The following is a 16,863-nucleotide window of genomic DNA, read 5'->3' on the forward strand; positions in this document are numbered from 1 at the left end:
TTTTAGCTGGTTAGCTAGAAATCGACCTGATTTGTTACTGTGTTCAAAATTCTGCAAGCGTAGTCTTTGTATAAGGAATTGTGTTTTTTTATTAATAATTTCATTTAATTCTAGTTTTGTTTTGCATATTTTGTTCAATGTTTCCTGATCTTGGTGGGACGCGTAGGCTTCTTCTAGTGATTTGATGTTTTTTTCTAATTCCTGAATATTTTTGTTTTCTTTTTTCTTTTTATGTGATGAGAAAGAAATTATTTTACCTCTCATCACAGCTTTCCCTGCTTCCCATAGAACAGAAGCAGATATTCCGGGAGTGTCATTAAAGTCTAAATATGAAGTCCATTCCTTTTTAAAAAATTTAATAAAGTCTTCATCTTTAAGTAGTGATATATTAAATCTCCAGTTTTTTCTTGGCGTAGTGTTATTCTTGTGTATTAGTGTTAAGGATACGGGAGCATGATCGCTGACAGCTATAGGATGAATCTCAGTGTCTGAAATGTCACACAGCAGTGAGCTGCTGACCAAAAAATAATCCAAATGAGAGTAAGAGTGATGAACATGCGAGAAAAAAGTATATTCCTTACTGGTGGGGTGAAGAGAGCGCCATGCATCGCAAAGACCAAAGTCGCTCATATACTGATTGATTATATTTGTGGACTGCCAATTGCGCTGAGTTCCTGTTGTGTTGAGCCTATCCATGTCTTCATTTAGTCCAAGGTTGAGGTCACCGCCAAGAATGAGTGTGCAATCAAGGTGTTCAGAGAGTGCACTAAAAAATCCGTGGAAGAATGAGGGTTCATCAACATTTGGACCATATATACTTACAATACATAGTTTTTTGTTCAATATTGATAGTTTAGTAATTAGAAATCTACCCTCTGGATCTATAACTGTATCGAGTACTGTAAAATTAACATTTTTATGTATTAAAATTGCTACTCCCCGTTGTCTAGAATTATAACAGGCTGCAAACACGTTAGGAAACTCAGGTGTTTTAAGTTCGTTTAAACCTGTGACAGGTCTGTGAGTTTCTTGTAATAAAACAACATCTGCCTGTAGTTTTTTAAGCTGGTTAAATATCTTTAACCTCTTTCCTCTGGTGCCAGCTCCATTTACATTCCATGTGACAAACCTCAGCATGCCCTTAATTGTGCGTGTATGTCTAATGATGTACGCTGGGTGTTTCGTTTAGACAGGTGGAGAGAATATGGAAACATCCCTTGTTTGTAAATAGAAAGAGAAAAAGAAGTGTGGTGAGAGGCTCCATAAGTCTGACTATGTGTGTGAATATTCACTAATATGAACAAGCGTGGCTTGCTTATGTGTCCTGCAAGTCTGTGCGTGCTGTGAGGCTGTTGTGAATGTGCTGCCGTTGAGCTGATGTGTTTGCGTGATCGTGGTGTGAAAATATGGAGAAATAGAGGGTGTTGTTTGTAGGTGAGTGGGGAAGTAGGTGATCACAGCAGTGAAAGACAAGAGAAAGAAAGAAACCACATGAACTGTGAGCAACACCAAAAAAAAAGAAACGAAACGGAAACATTCCAATTAAAGCAATGACGGAGGGTGACGGTGTTATATCTGCTATGACATCATATTGAAATTACTAGGTTAAACTCATGTTAAAGGAGAGAGTGTGAATGAATAAGAAAAGAGTGTAGCGGGTTCTTATCTGGAGTGCAGTCAATATAACCACGGTGTGGTGCCGGGGTCGCGGTACAGCTGTCCGTCCACGTAGAGCCGGTCCACGGCGATGACAGCACGGGAGCCTTTCTGGATGAAGCTACGTCGAACTGGGAACAGGACCTTGCGTCGTTCCAGGATCTCTTTGGGGAACTGGTCGTTCACGCTGAAGTCCGTTCCTTTCAGCTCTCTGCCGCGACTCTTCACCTGTTCCTTTTGTTTGAATTGACCGAATTTGGCCACAATAGGCCGTGGTCTCCCGGTCCGCGACCGCACGCCCCCCAAGCGATGCACTCTATCGAAATCGATGTTCTTTACGATGTCCTCCGGCAGCTTCAGGTGGATTTTAATGAAGCTTTTCACCGTTGCCTCCGCGTCCTCTCCGGCAGTTTCTGGAATACCAGAAAACACAAGATTATCTCTCATGCTACGGGCTTGTAAATCGATAACGGATTCTTTTATTTTTTTATTTTCAGTGTTTAGCTGGGTCACGTTATCGGTGAGAGATTTAACCGACTCCCGTAGCGTGGCATTTTCAGCGGCAAGCGTTTCCACCTGCTGCTGGCTGAATTCCAGGGATTCTCTCAGAGATTTAAATTCCCGGTGTAAAATCTCCACCAGGGCCAGCCTCGCATCGAAACTGGACAATCGCTTGTCGATTGACTCCAGGATGTCTGCGATGTCATTGCCGGCAGGCGATGTTGTACCGGGGGAGTCTGCCGGGCGATATCTCTTCGATGACGGCGTCTCAATTTTGGTCGGGGAGGATGTACTGTGGGCCTTCTTCATTACTAAATCTTGAAAACAGCGGTCGATGTAATCTTGGAGAGCGTCTAAACTCTCCCCGTTGTCATCCAGGGTGTTAAAGGTGATAGGATAGATGATGTTAAATATGACAATTGATTAGTATATTTGGTAATACTGAAGCTTGAAAAACCTTTGTTAAACTCTATGCTACCATTTGCTTTTTTTTCTCCGCCGGAGATTTTTTCTCCGCCAAAATCTCCGGCGTCTGACGTCACCTACAACATGGGTCGCTTACCTTGTCCGTCACTTACCTGAGTCTCGTCTCCCAGAACTTCTTTTCTTTCTATTTCCAGAGCACCAGGATGTTTCCCCAGTATGGCCAGCTCATCTTGAAACCTCAGTTATGTTCTTTGTTTTTTCACCATTCTGTGATCCTGCTCCTTCTGATAGATATTAAGACAGGTAACTTCTACACAAACCTCATCAACTAATTTGAATACTTTAAACTCAATATAAAGTTAAACAAGGTTTGAAGATATTTCACGATTTTGCACATATACATCAGCACAATAGAAATAAAATTAAACAATCAAGAGTCAGCTGCAAAGAATCCACAAACATTAATGTGACTGTAAGATATAAACTTTGTCCTGTGCTTTTCAGGTCAGTCTGAGACAGTAACACCATCTCAAACAATAATCACATTAGTTGGTGAGGATGTCATCTTACCATGCCACCTAGAACCTCCATCAGACGCTGTTTCTGAGATTCTGGAGTGGGGGAGACCTGACCTGGATCCCAGATTTGTCCATGTGTGGTACGAGGGCCAAAACCATCTGGTTAATCAAAACCCATCTTACAAAGGAAGGACATCACTGTCCACTGACAAACTGAAGCAGGGAGACCTTTCACTGAAACTCACTAGAGTCAAACACTCTGATAATGGCAGATACAGATGCTTTTTTCCCTCAGAGCACAAAGAATCTATCATTGAACTTCTTGTTGGTAAGTTGACATTTTTCAGTACACTGTGAGATACAAATTGATGACAAATTAAAGGAAAAACTTTAACACACAGTAAAGTGATCCTTACAAAGATGTCTCTTTATATGCCGTGGGGACCATTTGGCTGTATAGTTACATGAAACTGTTGCAGTTAATATAAAGCTGTTTTAAGTAATCAACTTTATCCAGTCCAGTCTTTGCTGGTTTTTTCCATTATTTTATCACACACCAGTCACTTTGTCCTTTACCAACTACAATGGTGCATATATTTTTTGATTTTTGCATTACCGGTATATGGCAGGAAATAAGAAGGTTGATCCTATGCAGGTTTTGAATATTTTTGAAAATAATTTATCTTAGTTTTCCATCTTCATCCTAATAGAGCTGTGTACACTATGACCTTGTGTGAAACTGGCAATAGCACCATGGCAGTTTCTTGAACTGTGACATTTTCTAGCAACAGTTCAACCTTTATTTTCCAGCTGGAAATAAACAATTTGCAGAAGTAAATTATTGTTAGAACATATAACTCTGCACAGTACGCTTGGAGGGAACCTTTATCCAAACTGATTAAACCATTTTTATTGCTGATATAATTGACCAGAAACACTGTGCTCTGTAAGAACACATTCTTCTCTTTGGCATCCTCAGGCTCTCTTTCATTACCAACAATATCAGGAATCAACATAAACACCAGCAGGGTGGTGTTACAGTGTGAGTCTGCAGGCTGGTATCCAGAGCCTGAGCTGCTGTGGTTGGACGGTGAGGGAAACCTCCTCTCTGCTGGACCTACAGAGACCCTCAGAGGTCCTGATGACCTCTACACTGTCAGCAGCAGAGTGACTGTGGAGAAGAGACACAAAAACAGCTTCACGTGCAGAGTTCAGCAAAGGGATATGAAACAGAGCAGAGAGACACACATACATGTTTCAGGTAAATTGTATTTCTTTTAATCTTTAGAAATATAAATAAAAGCAAAATTTGATTTTTTTTAAAATGCTATAGTTAATTGATTGCACTAAAAAGATCATTATCAAATCTTAAAACTGAAAAAAGATGTTTCCAAATGGACACAAGCAACAATATTTAAAAATCTCTATAATTTAAAAAGAACCCAGTGGAACATCTGACAGTGGATGTTTGGACATAATTGTTTGTTTTTTTTAAATACCAAAATACCTCTCTATGGAAGGGGTGTCTTTTTGTTTTGTTTTGTTTTTTCCACTCTGTGATCTGAAGACCCTATGTTATGTGTACCAGTTCAAGGATGACCCCAATCCAGAATGCTGAAGGCAGAAATCAAACTCGAACTGGTGCAGGGAAATCTGAAGAATATATAAAGTCCAAAACCAGAGAGTGGGTTAGGGAATACAGAACAAGAGAGCTCTGGGTAGGCCTGGAAGCACTGGGAATACAAAGCCTGGGAACACACAGCTAGCACGACACAACATTGAACAGATGGAGACAGACTGAACACTACAGACATACGGAGGTAGAGGGATGTGAAAAGAACACAACACACAGAATACAGCAGTTACCAAAATAAAACTAAATATAGCTAAATGTGCAGACAAACATACAAAGACAAGACTGGACAGAATGGGAACTGTTAAGATTCAAGAATTGAGAAAGGGTACAAGAGGTGATCGAAAAATAACCACACTGGTCCGGCCGGGTGAAGTCAAACGAAGATTTTAATTCACACGTGGGAAGATCACTGAAAACAGCAATTGATCTTCGACTTACTAAGGCACAAACAATTATTTTATAACATCAGGGTTTGTTTACTGACGCCCCTTCATGCGTCACCGGTACATTTTATACATAGATCAGATCAACATCATCATGACTTTTCACCCAGAAAATCATCTTCTATTTTCATGGCTTGGTACTTTCCGTTCTTATCTTAAAATGAATTGTTCCTCTTTCTTGTCTAGACCTAACTAATCTCTCCTCTAAATAAATCTTAACTAATGTGTGTGTACGTGTTGACCTCACATGCTCTTTGTGTCACCTCTTCACCTCCTACTGTCTGTGTCTCGTCCTCAAATGCTCTTTCTCAATTCACCTGTTGCACTTCTGACCTTTCACCAGGACAGAGGCTCACTGAGACTATGTGTATGTCTTCTACTAAATAAATGTTTTAACCAAGAACCTCTACTAAAACCTTAATATAAACTGACCTGATATAAGTGTTTTGTAAGCATGTATTGCAATTCCTTCTATGTTCTAGTTTTCCCTCAGCATGTATCACCTGAACAGTCACGTCAGTGAGGCTTACGACCTTTAAAGAACCTGAACATCAACTCAAATAAGCACAGATATGCAATATGTATAAAATAGTTATAACTGCACCTGAAATACAAAGTTAACATCATCATAAACATCTTAAGGCCATCTTAAAGCTATCTGTTACATTGTTAAAGCAATGATCATACTGCAGATTATATTATGCTGGTCAAATACTCTTCTGTTCATCCCCACAATCCCCCTTTCGACCTCTGGCACACCAGAGGTCGATACACAGGTTGTTGTTCACTCCTCAGACCACTCGACTACTTCCAGATCCATCATCGGCATCATGGACATAGGGGCCACCGCCCCAGGGTCCACTGCCTTTACAATCACTTTCTCTACCAACCTTCGGGCACAAGGAATGAGACAACAACCACAGGTCATCAAAATACCCACCAATACAGATAGAGACAACATAATTGACAGAGCAAGCCCCTTCCACTTTCCCTTTTTTACTCTTTTTATTTAAACCACCCCTTTTCAAACTCTCAATTTGTTACCACTCCTTTCTGTAGGCGCGGCGATCTCCTCCTAGGCTGCTCTTCTTTCTTCGGCCTTCCAGGTGGACTACTGGTCGGCCCGTTGCACAGGTGAAGAGGTTTATTCTGCCTCTGTTCCTTGACACCTGCGTTCTTTGAAGACGAATTTTCCTCCACCAAGCTCTCGTGTGCGGGTGCACACTGCGACCAGTGGTACCAGGTGTCGCCTTTCCCTTTCAGCTGGACTGCTGTAGCCGTCCGGGCGGTCACCTCATACGGACCAGTCCAGCGGGGCTCCTTCCACTTTCGCTTAATGACCTTCAGCCACACTGCCTTTGCGTCCGGGACCTCTCCGTTCCCCGTGGATCTCTCACAAGTGACCTGTTTTGTAAAGCTGGATGTTAGGTTTGTAGCTTGAACCCATCCGCTGGAACGTTGAAGACAATATAATTACACTGCTAAGCAAGACACAAATAGGCAAAGTTCTTCATGTTACTCGTGCACGGGAGAGAACCGGACAACCGCTTGACTCCAGTTGGTCTCGTCCGTCCTCCTGTAACACTGCCCTTTTATTGAGGTTACATGAATATGCATAGGTTCATTAACATACGACGTCTACATACAAACAAAGAGTACCTTGCCTGTGTGTGTGTGTGTGTGTGTGTGTGTGTGTGTGGGGACTGCTGATCAAAGGGTCAAACATCCTTGGTCAGGAAGAGGGTAGCCTCCCCCTCACCCTAGATGGTTCATCCTAGATAACACGGTGAGGAAGTCCTGCAGTTCATCTAAACAAAGAGCACTTAGACTAGAACAGACGCAACTACGTTAATCCTATCATAAAATAATAAGACACGGTATGACCTCTCATGCTCCCAAAGTGCTGTCTAATACACACAAAGTTTGCAGACTATCAAGGATCAAAACCTCTACCAATCTACAACTAATTACAAAACTCTAAGCATATATAAGTAAATATTTCTAAGCATAAATGACAATCAACAATACAAATCTAACATTTCCCCCCTTTTTGACCTTTATGCCTGAAAAGTTCCCAGGTATGAATACCTCATGTCTGACAGTTTCAATGCAAACATTTTTATACTCAGCATATGTCAAATCACCCTAAATTACTGAAAAGGTACACAGTTCAACAAATGTATTAGCAGTTATCCCATTCATTGAGCTCATCTCATGGCAAACTGCATCTTACGAGCAACCAAAGAAATTGTTAATTTAATAGTGAAACTAAAAAAGTAACATTTTCAAAAACATCTCAGCTTGGTGGTGCTTCCTCCGGGTGTGCACATCACATGTCTCTCTGCAGAGTGGTTTAAGCTCTGCAGGGCGTCATGAATGTCTCTTCCAGTTGTTTCCATCACTGTCCATAGGACCAGAGTCCAAATGTATGTAGAATAGACATTCAAACATACCAGTTGGTTTTGTCGTTCGTCAACATGGGTCTCAGCTATTTCCAAGCTGCAGACCTCTCAGCACTCTAGTTTTATGGCCTCTGTCAGGGTTCGAATTTGAGGAAGAGACAAACGACTGCATGGTCTCAGTAGATGTCAGAATAGTGATTTTTATTATACATATGTACATATGTGGAAGATGAGCATCACAAGCCTTTTAGAGCCGATCTCCCCCGAGCAAGCATCTCACAAAGCTTTTATTACAATGATGACGTCAAGTCACATGATAAGTATCAGTCAGTTCTCAGAACTCAGGAAGTTCCCCTCACTCCACAAGTTCTCCTTATAAGGCCTCCAGATGTTTCCACTCAGCCCAGCACTCAGAGAAAACCAGTGTGTGTTGTGTGTATATCTATTCGTGTCTATTGTGAAAGTATATCTATCAGAAAACTGTCCTCAGACAACCCTCCTATTCTTACTAAGGGTGTGTGTACACATTCATGTGTTATATAAGAGCGTGCATGTACTTTCAAGGCCTGTGTACGTGCAGAACTGAACATAGAACCAAGGCAGGGTCCAGCAGGCCCCACAGGCTTCTGAGTGATTACAGAACTGTGAAACAGCTTTAAGCAAATAACATGAATAGTACAGAACAACAATAGACTGATTAGAGTACTGATAATCTGTGTAAATTAATGTTAACATAGATATGGTTCAAAGATTATTCTGTCAACTGGTTCAACAATGGTAAATGATTAATGATTGATACTTCCGATTATAACTGTGATCATAAGAATACAAAATAAAATATCTCCTGGTCACATTCCTCCTCTTTGGGCTGGCTTGCCAGCCCAACTCACACCAGGATTTATTTCCAAACCAAACAAACACGTTATGACACTTATCAATCCCAACGCCTCCGTTGTTTTCCAATTTTCCCACAACCCAGCTGTTCTTTTAGCCTCGGACTCGAGTTTCAGCCTGACACGCTTCAGGCCCCTTTACCACCTCCTCTTGGAGTGAAGAAACGCCCTCGGATTCTTCTTTCTTCGACTTCCGGGGTTAGACCACCCTTCAGTCGCTACACAAATCTGTGTGTTTGTTGTCCGTTGTCACCGCCGTGTCCCCCTTTTTGCCAAAAGCCTCTCGAACCACGTTGGTCTCTGGTGTTCCTAGTTTTCGCCAACCCCTTCCTGGTTATCGCTGTGGTTATGGGATCCATCTTCTCAAGGAGCCCCAAGGCCATGACACTTGACCCCAGTTGCTGTGAAGGATCCCCATATCTCCGTGTCCCCGTCTGGTGTCTGTTCCCTTCTCTGCAAGAGACAGAAAGCCAACACCTCTCCTGCGCTGGCTCTCCTAACCTAATGTTGTTGACTTTGTTTATTCCAATCCTATGCCATGCTTATGTGTGTAAGCGTGCATGCATTTAACCCTCTGCACGTGAAGTCAATAGCTCCAATATATCAATCCGATCCGTTGTCGGATGAAGCTTTTGACCTTCACAGACTAAGTGCCAGCTCCTTATAAGCACATTTGCAATGTGTGTATAAAAATGAACAACAGACCTCAAACAAATTGGGCATTCTTAATTCTAACTTGAGTGTAGTACTCAGTTTCTGATCATCCAATTATGCTTCTCACTCGTTCCCTAAATTGTCTAGAAACCTTTAATTTTGCCATACCTAAATTATTAAAACACAGACCAAATGATAGACCCCCTATATAGCTTTTACCTTTATGAGCACACTTCAATAATGAGCAACAACCTGCAATCTGTACCAAAAAATCTTCATGGTCCCACCTGCAATTAAAGATCAGATGCATTTTATACCTGTTTTAATTCCTCCTTATATAGAACCTCCTCAGTTTCAGGTTAGTTGCGATTAGTCTCAATTAATCGTTCTAGTTGTATTTTGCAATTCAGCTAAAAAGCAAACCTGTTAAAGTAAACAGCTTATTTACAACCACCTGCAAATCATAAGAGTAATAAAAGATTCAGCACAACAGACAAGTATCATGTTCAGGATTTCTCCAATCATTAAATCACTATTATTGCCACAATTTGCTTTATTCACCCTTTGGGCAATGTTACTCCAAGAGAGAGAAAGAGAGAGAGAGAGAGCGAGAGCCCCTAATGGCCAGTTAGTGGGCTCTAGGTTAAACTGTCCCCAAATTTGTTATTTGTTATTATTACTTGTTTTCATGTCACTTGTCTGTTTTCTACTGCACCCTTCTCACCAAAGCAAAGCAAACATTAGCAGCACATTGACCGTAGTCAGCCATCCTCATTCCATAGGTGCTATGAAAACATTTCCTGTAAAAGAATCACAGTTTTCAAGACAGGGTGTGTCTCCCCCAACACTCTCACCAGAATACAGTGTAATAGCATCACCAACTCCTAACCCATAAACACCGTTTCTTCACACATCCGCCCAGAAATCCTGTAATAGAAAAACATTAAAAACTGTAACCCTGTAGGGAAAAAAATGTAAATGGTAACGCTGCGCAGTTACCTCTGTAAACAACACAAGACACAAAAATGGCATTTAAAGGTTCACTCATCCTCGAATATTTTGTCATCCTTCTACTCCTGTAAAAAGAAACACACATAAATTCATCCACCCTTTTATCCTATCTAGGTGGAGGTGGTTAACCTTGAGTCATGGTCTAGTCTTGTCATCTTTTACCAGTCAGTCCGTTTGTTTTTATTTCCAGTCTTTCATCCATTCATCCATTCTTTGCTGATAGTGAAACCTGTCGTCGCATTTAGTTTCCACACTCAGCAAAATGACGTCATCTCAAAAAGAAAACAAGAACTTGAGTTTGGATTACCTCGCTGAATCCTTTTTTAGACAGGGACTCTCGTTTCTAATTGTCCCCACAAGTGTTTCCTCCAGAACCCATTTCAATGCGGAGAAACTCACTTACAACAATTTTCTCGCCGACGTGTAATGCTTGTAATTTCCGATGTGCAGATCTGCTTAAAGAAAAGATTCACAAACAAAAATCAGTAAATATAAAACAAAATAAAATGAAAAATAACAAAAACAAAATGCAGACGCCCGGGTCTTAGGACTTGTCTCTGAATATTCTTCCCATCAATAAAAATACCCACCTAAACCTACACAGAGTCAAATCAACACCACCTCAACCTTTTCATATTCCTAAACCTATATGTTTTGCGTTCGTGAAACAAAATTGAACCATTAAGTAATTTGAGCTCTTGAAATGTTTTAATTCTCTTAATTCTGCCAGTTTATTTCAACACTTATTCAATGACTTTTATTCAACTGCTACTTGGTCACTCGAATTTTACCTGTTCAAATTGCCTAGGGTTCAACAAAGTCTAGATCCCCGTTATCATAAAACTTGAACGGTGTACGATGATTTACTTACAGTAATTTAGAATCATCACTCAACCTAGCTCTACTACTGGCACTGCGTGACTTTTCTCACACTGGAAACCAGAATTTAGTACAGAACTTTAATGCCTCAGGCAATCGTGCTCAAGGGCTGTCCCCCCTTCTCTTCTTCTTTGTCCGTGTGTTCCTCCTTTATTAAATCTCCATCACAATGACGTGGCGCTCTGAAATAAAACTCACACTGTTAATTCCTCGTTTTCACTCTGCACCACTGCTCAGAGTGTTTTCTTTTCTTTTTAGTGTACAGTAAACAATTGAGTCGAGGCCTTAAGCCCCAGATATCTTGCACAGGCATCGTTTTCATAACCAAACCGCTCCGGACTCTGCTCCCCAGACCACACAAATGCCCTCTGGGCTTATTATTATAGCAAATTCTGTATTTGACGTTGTCGTGTGCAGCATTGAGCCTTTGTCAGTAAAGCATTCTTCATTGCAGCAGCTGGGGCATTGTGTGTCACTTCTTAGTAAATTAAATCAACATTTTGATTTTAGTGCATGGGTATGTATCAGTTTTTACTCCCTTAGCGAGTGCATAAGTGTTCATGTGTGTGTTTCTCTTCATTCTAAGTCGGCGCATGCAGAAGTGTGTGTTCGTGTGTTGGTGTATGTTTGTGTTCATCACCTTCCTGTTCTGTAGTTTAGGTAAACCAGCGGCCTGACGCATGCCCTAGGGTCCTCCCCTCCTCTTAGGGTCTGTTTTCATCCGTTGTTGCAGCTGCCTGCATCTTCTCCTTGTAACTTGACCCTTTTGCTTCTGTATGGTCTTTCAGGGTTTACTCCTGCTGTTGGAGCTTTGCGTCAAGTCTGACGACCTCCTGCTCCAGCAAGCTTCCGCCTGATTACAAGTCCTGTACGTGAAACTCCAAGTCTGACTGATGAGTTCAATTAGCAGCCAGCTCCTCCGGAGCCATACTCAGTTTCTGCTCTGATGCCTTAAGCTCTTACTGAGGGCAAAAAACCTCAGAGTCTTTCCTTCCACGTCAGATTGGAGTCTGTTTATGTTGTCCTTACTCTGCTCCACGGCCTTCTGCAGCTCTGCTGTTCGGCTCTTCTCAGAGGTCAGCATTCTTCTGCTCACCCTCCCTTTTCCTCCGGGCTTAATGCGCGTCTCGTCACAGCTCTGTCAGCTGACGCAGCCTGGGAATTTCCCCCGTGTAGTGAAACGGGCTTTAGGTTTAGTGCTCTCCGTCTCTGCTGCATGAGATCGCTCTTTTGCAGCACTGTTGACATCCTCAAGTTGTTGTTGTGAGTCCAGCTGCTGTGGCCTTCAGGGGTCAAAGGGTCAAAGATGGTCGCGGAGAGGGCAACGATGGTAGAGGGGAGGGTAGGAGTCCAGGTCAGCTTCGGCTTTCAGAAAAAACAAAAACAAAACAAAACAGGCGAACAGGAAAATGATGTTGTGTTGGCTGTGCTGTGTTGGCTGTGTTATCCAGAGAGGGGAGAAACAACGAGATCTCGTCTCCCCCCTTTTTTGTTTTTTTTTCTCACCATATAATCAACTCATAACCCCTCAAGTTGACAGGACAACACAGGTACGTGTTAAAATTCTTAAGATCCTGTTTAGAAACCTAAAAAGGAATTTTCTACCATTCAGTAGTCATTTGTCTTAAACAATCAACAAAAACATGTCCCAAGTCGACCCTTTTAACCACTAAATTTGTCGTGTCCTCACTTAATCATCAGACCAGTGTTTTTGTCTTTTGACGTTACGTTGTTGTCCTGCAACCCAAAGAGTTTATTTGTCAGTAGTGTATAAACTATATCATTTAAAAACAGGTGTATGTTAAGTGTCGCTACTTTAACCTTGCATGTACGTGCACATGTATGTAAGCTGTTTCTTCATTGCATGTATGGGTGCGTCTGTATATGGGTTAATTTAACTTTTTCTCAAACGAGGCATTTCTCTAACACGCACATGTGTCTGTTCCACACACTTCTCATACCTTTCTCTGGTTGTGTGTGGTTTTATTTGTTTCAGTGATTTACCAGGAACATCTCTTCCTTTTCCCCATGTCTTCCGCCAGAGGTTAACACTGGTGAGATTCAGGGACACAGCACCCAGAGCAGTTCAACGAGAAAAACCTGCCTAAAACTATATTCTCTCTTTTTTTTTTTTTTTTCCGGGAGGGGTGGGGACAACTCTGGTGTCCAGCCGTGAATTTTAGCCAAAGCCTGGCCTGTCTTCTGCTGCCGTACTCAGGTTTCCAGGTTAAGAAAAAACACCTGTATGAAGACACTAAACATACATTTAGTATTTGTATAAACATAACTGCCTAAATTATTGAACTCTTGAGGAGGGTGGATTTCAGAATCAGAATCAGAATCAGAATCTTTATAGTCATTGTCATGAGACCAACGAAATTATGAATGGTCCCCGATCATTGCATCATCCCTAGCAATATCAAAAAAAATAAACAAAACACTAAAATTCAATAAATAAAATAGATAGAATACTTAAAATACTAAGTATTCCCACAGTCATGCTTCAGACCGTGCATAGATTAACACAAGAGTGGCATGGTGGACATTTTTGTAGTATTCAGATGTGTTATTGCAGTTGGGTAACAGCTGTGTTTGAGTCTATTAGTCCTTGCTCTGATTGCCCTGTACCGTCTGCCTTAGGGCAACAGTTCGAACAGGGAGTAGCCAGGATGCGAGGTGTCTTTTATGATGTTTTGGGCCTTTTTAAAACAGTGGGCGTTGTTTGACTCTTTACTAACTTTAAACCCCACCATAACAATTTCTCACTGACAAACTTCTATGCATCCATTTAAACATGCGAAGCCAGCACAAAATCACACACATACCCCTACAGCAAAGCTTTAACATAACCACAATGCAACTCCTCCCTTAAACGGGAGAAATCACCCTGAATCAACCAACTCTATATAAAACGTCAAACAAAGATAAACCACAAACATTTCTACACTTCTGTGTCTTCCACGCAGCACAATAGGCAGAAAAACACCGATTACTCACAGTCTACAACAAAAGAAAAACCTGCTCTTTTCACAACTCTCACAGCTAAAGTCAAAACTCTTACCCAGTGCCTCTGAAATAATAAAAAATCACCAAATACTCGGTTACTCTTTTCACTCGCTCCCTCTCACTCCCTTCTTCCTCATACAGCATACACGCTCGCTCCCGCGGACCCGCTCGGCCCCGCGGGCTCACTCGGCCCCCACCTTTTTTCTCTCACAGAGACAGAGAGAGAGAGACCCTTTTCCTCTTTTTTTTTATTTCTCCAGCACACATACACACACAGAATCCCAACTGAGAGAAAGAGGGAGAGAAGAGAAAAGATCTTTACTAGAGATGAAGTCTTTAGCCGGAATTTCAGATCTAACAGATTTATACAACTTATTTACACACACCGGTAATTTATAATCTATATACACACGGGCCCGCATAGACGTCATACCAGAAGAGGTTACACCTAACTTTTTTGACTAATTTAAAAGCACCTATAGCCCAGGCCTAGCCTTGCTGATCAATACACGCCTCGGGAACGCCCTCCCGATAGCGCTCGAATTCCTAAGAAAACACCATATGCCAGAACAACTTTATCTCACTTCTCTATTTCTCTGCTGGTGTTGCTAAATTTTTGACTAATTTAAAAGCATCTTACAGCCCAGAGCCTCGCTCTTGCTGATCAATTACACGTTTCAAGTACGCCGCCTTGAAAACGGCCTCATTACTAAGTTCTAGTACTTTAAAACTGCTTCCCCGCCCGGACACCCGGATCTCCACCAGCGGCGTGAAATATCCCAGATCACGCTTTTGGCTTTACTTAAAGTTCACAAGCTCCTGACGTTTAAATAGGAGGCAGCCGGTCCGCGACTCTACCTGCCAATTAATGCAGTATAAGACACTCACTCCTAGAATGCCTGGCCATTAAGGGCGTCCCAACATTCCCCCGGTAGGCCAAAACCGAGCTTAAACATAACAACGCGTCCGTTGCATGTGGCGTCTGCCAAAACGCTGAACAACTGCATTCCTAGGGGCCGCGCCCCAGTCCTAATCAAATTTACTTATTTTAAAAGCCTCACTGTGGGTACCCTGCCCTCCAGTTTAATTACCTGAGACCCAAAACCGCGTTTTTGCTACCCAATCAAAACCAAATTATCCCTACACTACCGATTGACTGGCTGGCATTTCCAGTCAACCCACATTTAACCTCTTAAACCGTATTTATTTGTTTCCACACACCTTAAACCGTATTAACTCAAACACATAACTTCTTAACTCAAAATTCACCCCCAAAATAAACAGCAATAAATTTAGTCAGACTACTATGCCCTATTTTAAAACTAATTACTCAAGATCACCCCGGACAGAACAGAAGCCCCACTGAGTGAACCTTTAATTTAGCGCTCAATTTCCAATTCGGCACCTTTGGAGATCCATCAACAGGCGGTGCTTACCTCTCATATGTCGGGGCCCATCACTCAGTGTAGCTCCTGGCCGTCCGACTGACACCACTAGACCGTCAGCCAGGCTCCTTAAAATATCCCTCCTCAAACCGGTGTTTCGGCACCAGATTGTCAGGGTTCGAATTTGAGGAAGAGACAAACGACTGCATGGTCTCAGTAGATGTCAGAATAGTGATTTTTATTATACATATGTACATATGTGGAAGATGAGCATCACAAGCCTTTTAGAGCCGATCTCCCCCGAGCAAGCATCTCACAAAGCTTTTATTACAATGATGACGTCAAGTCACATGATAAGTATCAGTCAGTTCTCAGAACTCAGGAAGTTCCCCTCACTCCACAAGTTCTCCTTATAAGGCCTCCAGATGTTTCCACTCAGCCCAGCACTCAGAGAAAACCAGTGTGTGTTGTGTGTATATCTATTCGTGTCTATTGTGAAAGTATATCTATCAGAAAACTGTCCTCAGACAACCCTCCTATTCTTACTAAGGGTGTGTGTACACATTCATGTGTTATATAAGAGCGTGCATGTACTTTCAAGGCCTGTGTACGTGCAGAACTGAACATAGAACCAAGGCAGGGTCCAGCAGGCCCCACAGGCTTCTGAGTGATTACAGAACTGTGAAACAGCTTTAAGCAAATAACATGAATAGTACAGAACAACAATAGACTGATTAGAGTACTGATAATCTGTGTAAATTAATGTTAACATAGATATGGTTCAAAGATTATTCTGTCAACTGGTTCAACAATGGTAAATGATTAATGATTGATACTTCCGATTATAACTGTGATCATAAGAATACAAAATAAAATATCTCCTGGTCACACCTCTTACCAGCCCCCATCACCTGACTTCAGACCTTCGTCTTGTGAGGGGGATATTTATGACTCCTTAATTGTCCACGCTCTGCAGAGAAACACCTCTGTGGAAAGGGTGCAGGGTTCAGTTGTCTTACTGCTGTTATGATCCCAGTAGCCTTCAGAGTGTCATCGTATGCACAGTATAATGGCACAGCATTAGGTGATGTTCATAGGAAACTGCTGTCATCACCACCATAGCTTCTGGTTCCTGTGCTTTTCACAGAATCATGATGTCATCCTCGAACTCCTTCTACGCTGTCGATGGAGCTTGGCACGCTCCTCATCCCCTGAGTGTTTATGTTCCAACGCTGCTGAAGGGTTAAGGCAGAGCACGTCGTACACCTTAGTCGTCTTCCTCAGCGTCAATATTGAATCTTTCATTTTATTTAAAATCTCCTGGAAGCTCAGTAGCACAGCTCTCTGTGTGAGGTCTGCTGTGCTGAAGATGATCTCTGATCCTCCTGAAGCCTCTCTCCTGGCCTCAGCTCCCATCTTGTGGACGATCCTCTCCTCTATTTTGCAGGCAGTT

The 16,863-nt window shown here is 41.9% G+C and overlaps 1 protein-coding gene and 1 long non-coding RNA gene across 2 annotated transcripts in view; one reads left to right on the plus strand and one right to left on the minus strand.

Moving 5' to 3' along the window:
- LOC309698884 (dynein axonemal heavy chain 6-like) overlaps positions 1 to 16,863 on the minus strand; it is a 242,468-nt gene that overhangs the window by 130,430 nt on the left and 95,175 nt on the right.
- LOC309698888 lies at positions 2,783 to 4,432 on the plus strand. The gene is made up of 3 exons (XR_014274206.1): positions 2,783 to 2,886; positions 3,088 to 3,429; positions 4,081 to 4,432. It is a non-coding gene; the product is annotated as an uncharacterized lncRNA (long non-coding RNA).

This window comes from Aulonocara stuartgranti, assembly GCF_965226115.1.
Source record: "Aulonocara stuartgranti genome assembly, chromosome: 22".
In the NCBI taxonomy this organism is placed as follows: domain Eukaryota; kingdom Metazoa; phylum Chordata; class Actinopteri; order Cichliformes; family Cichlidae; genus Aulonocara; species Aulonocara stuartgranti.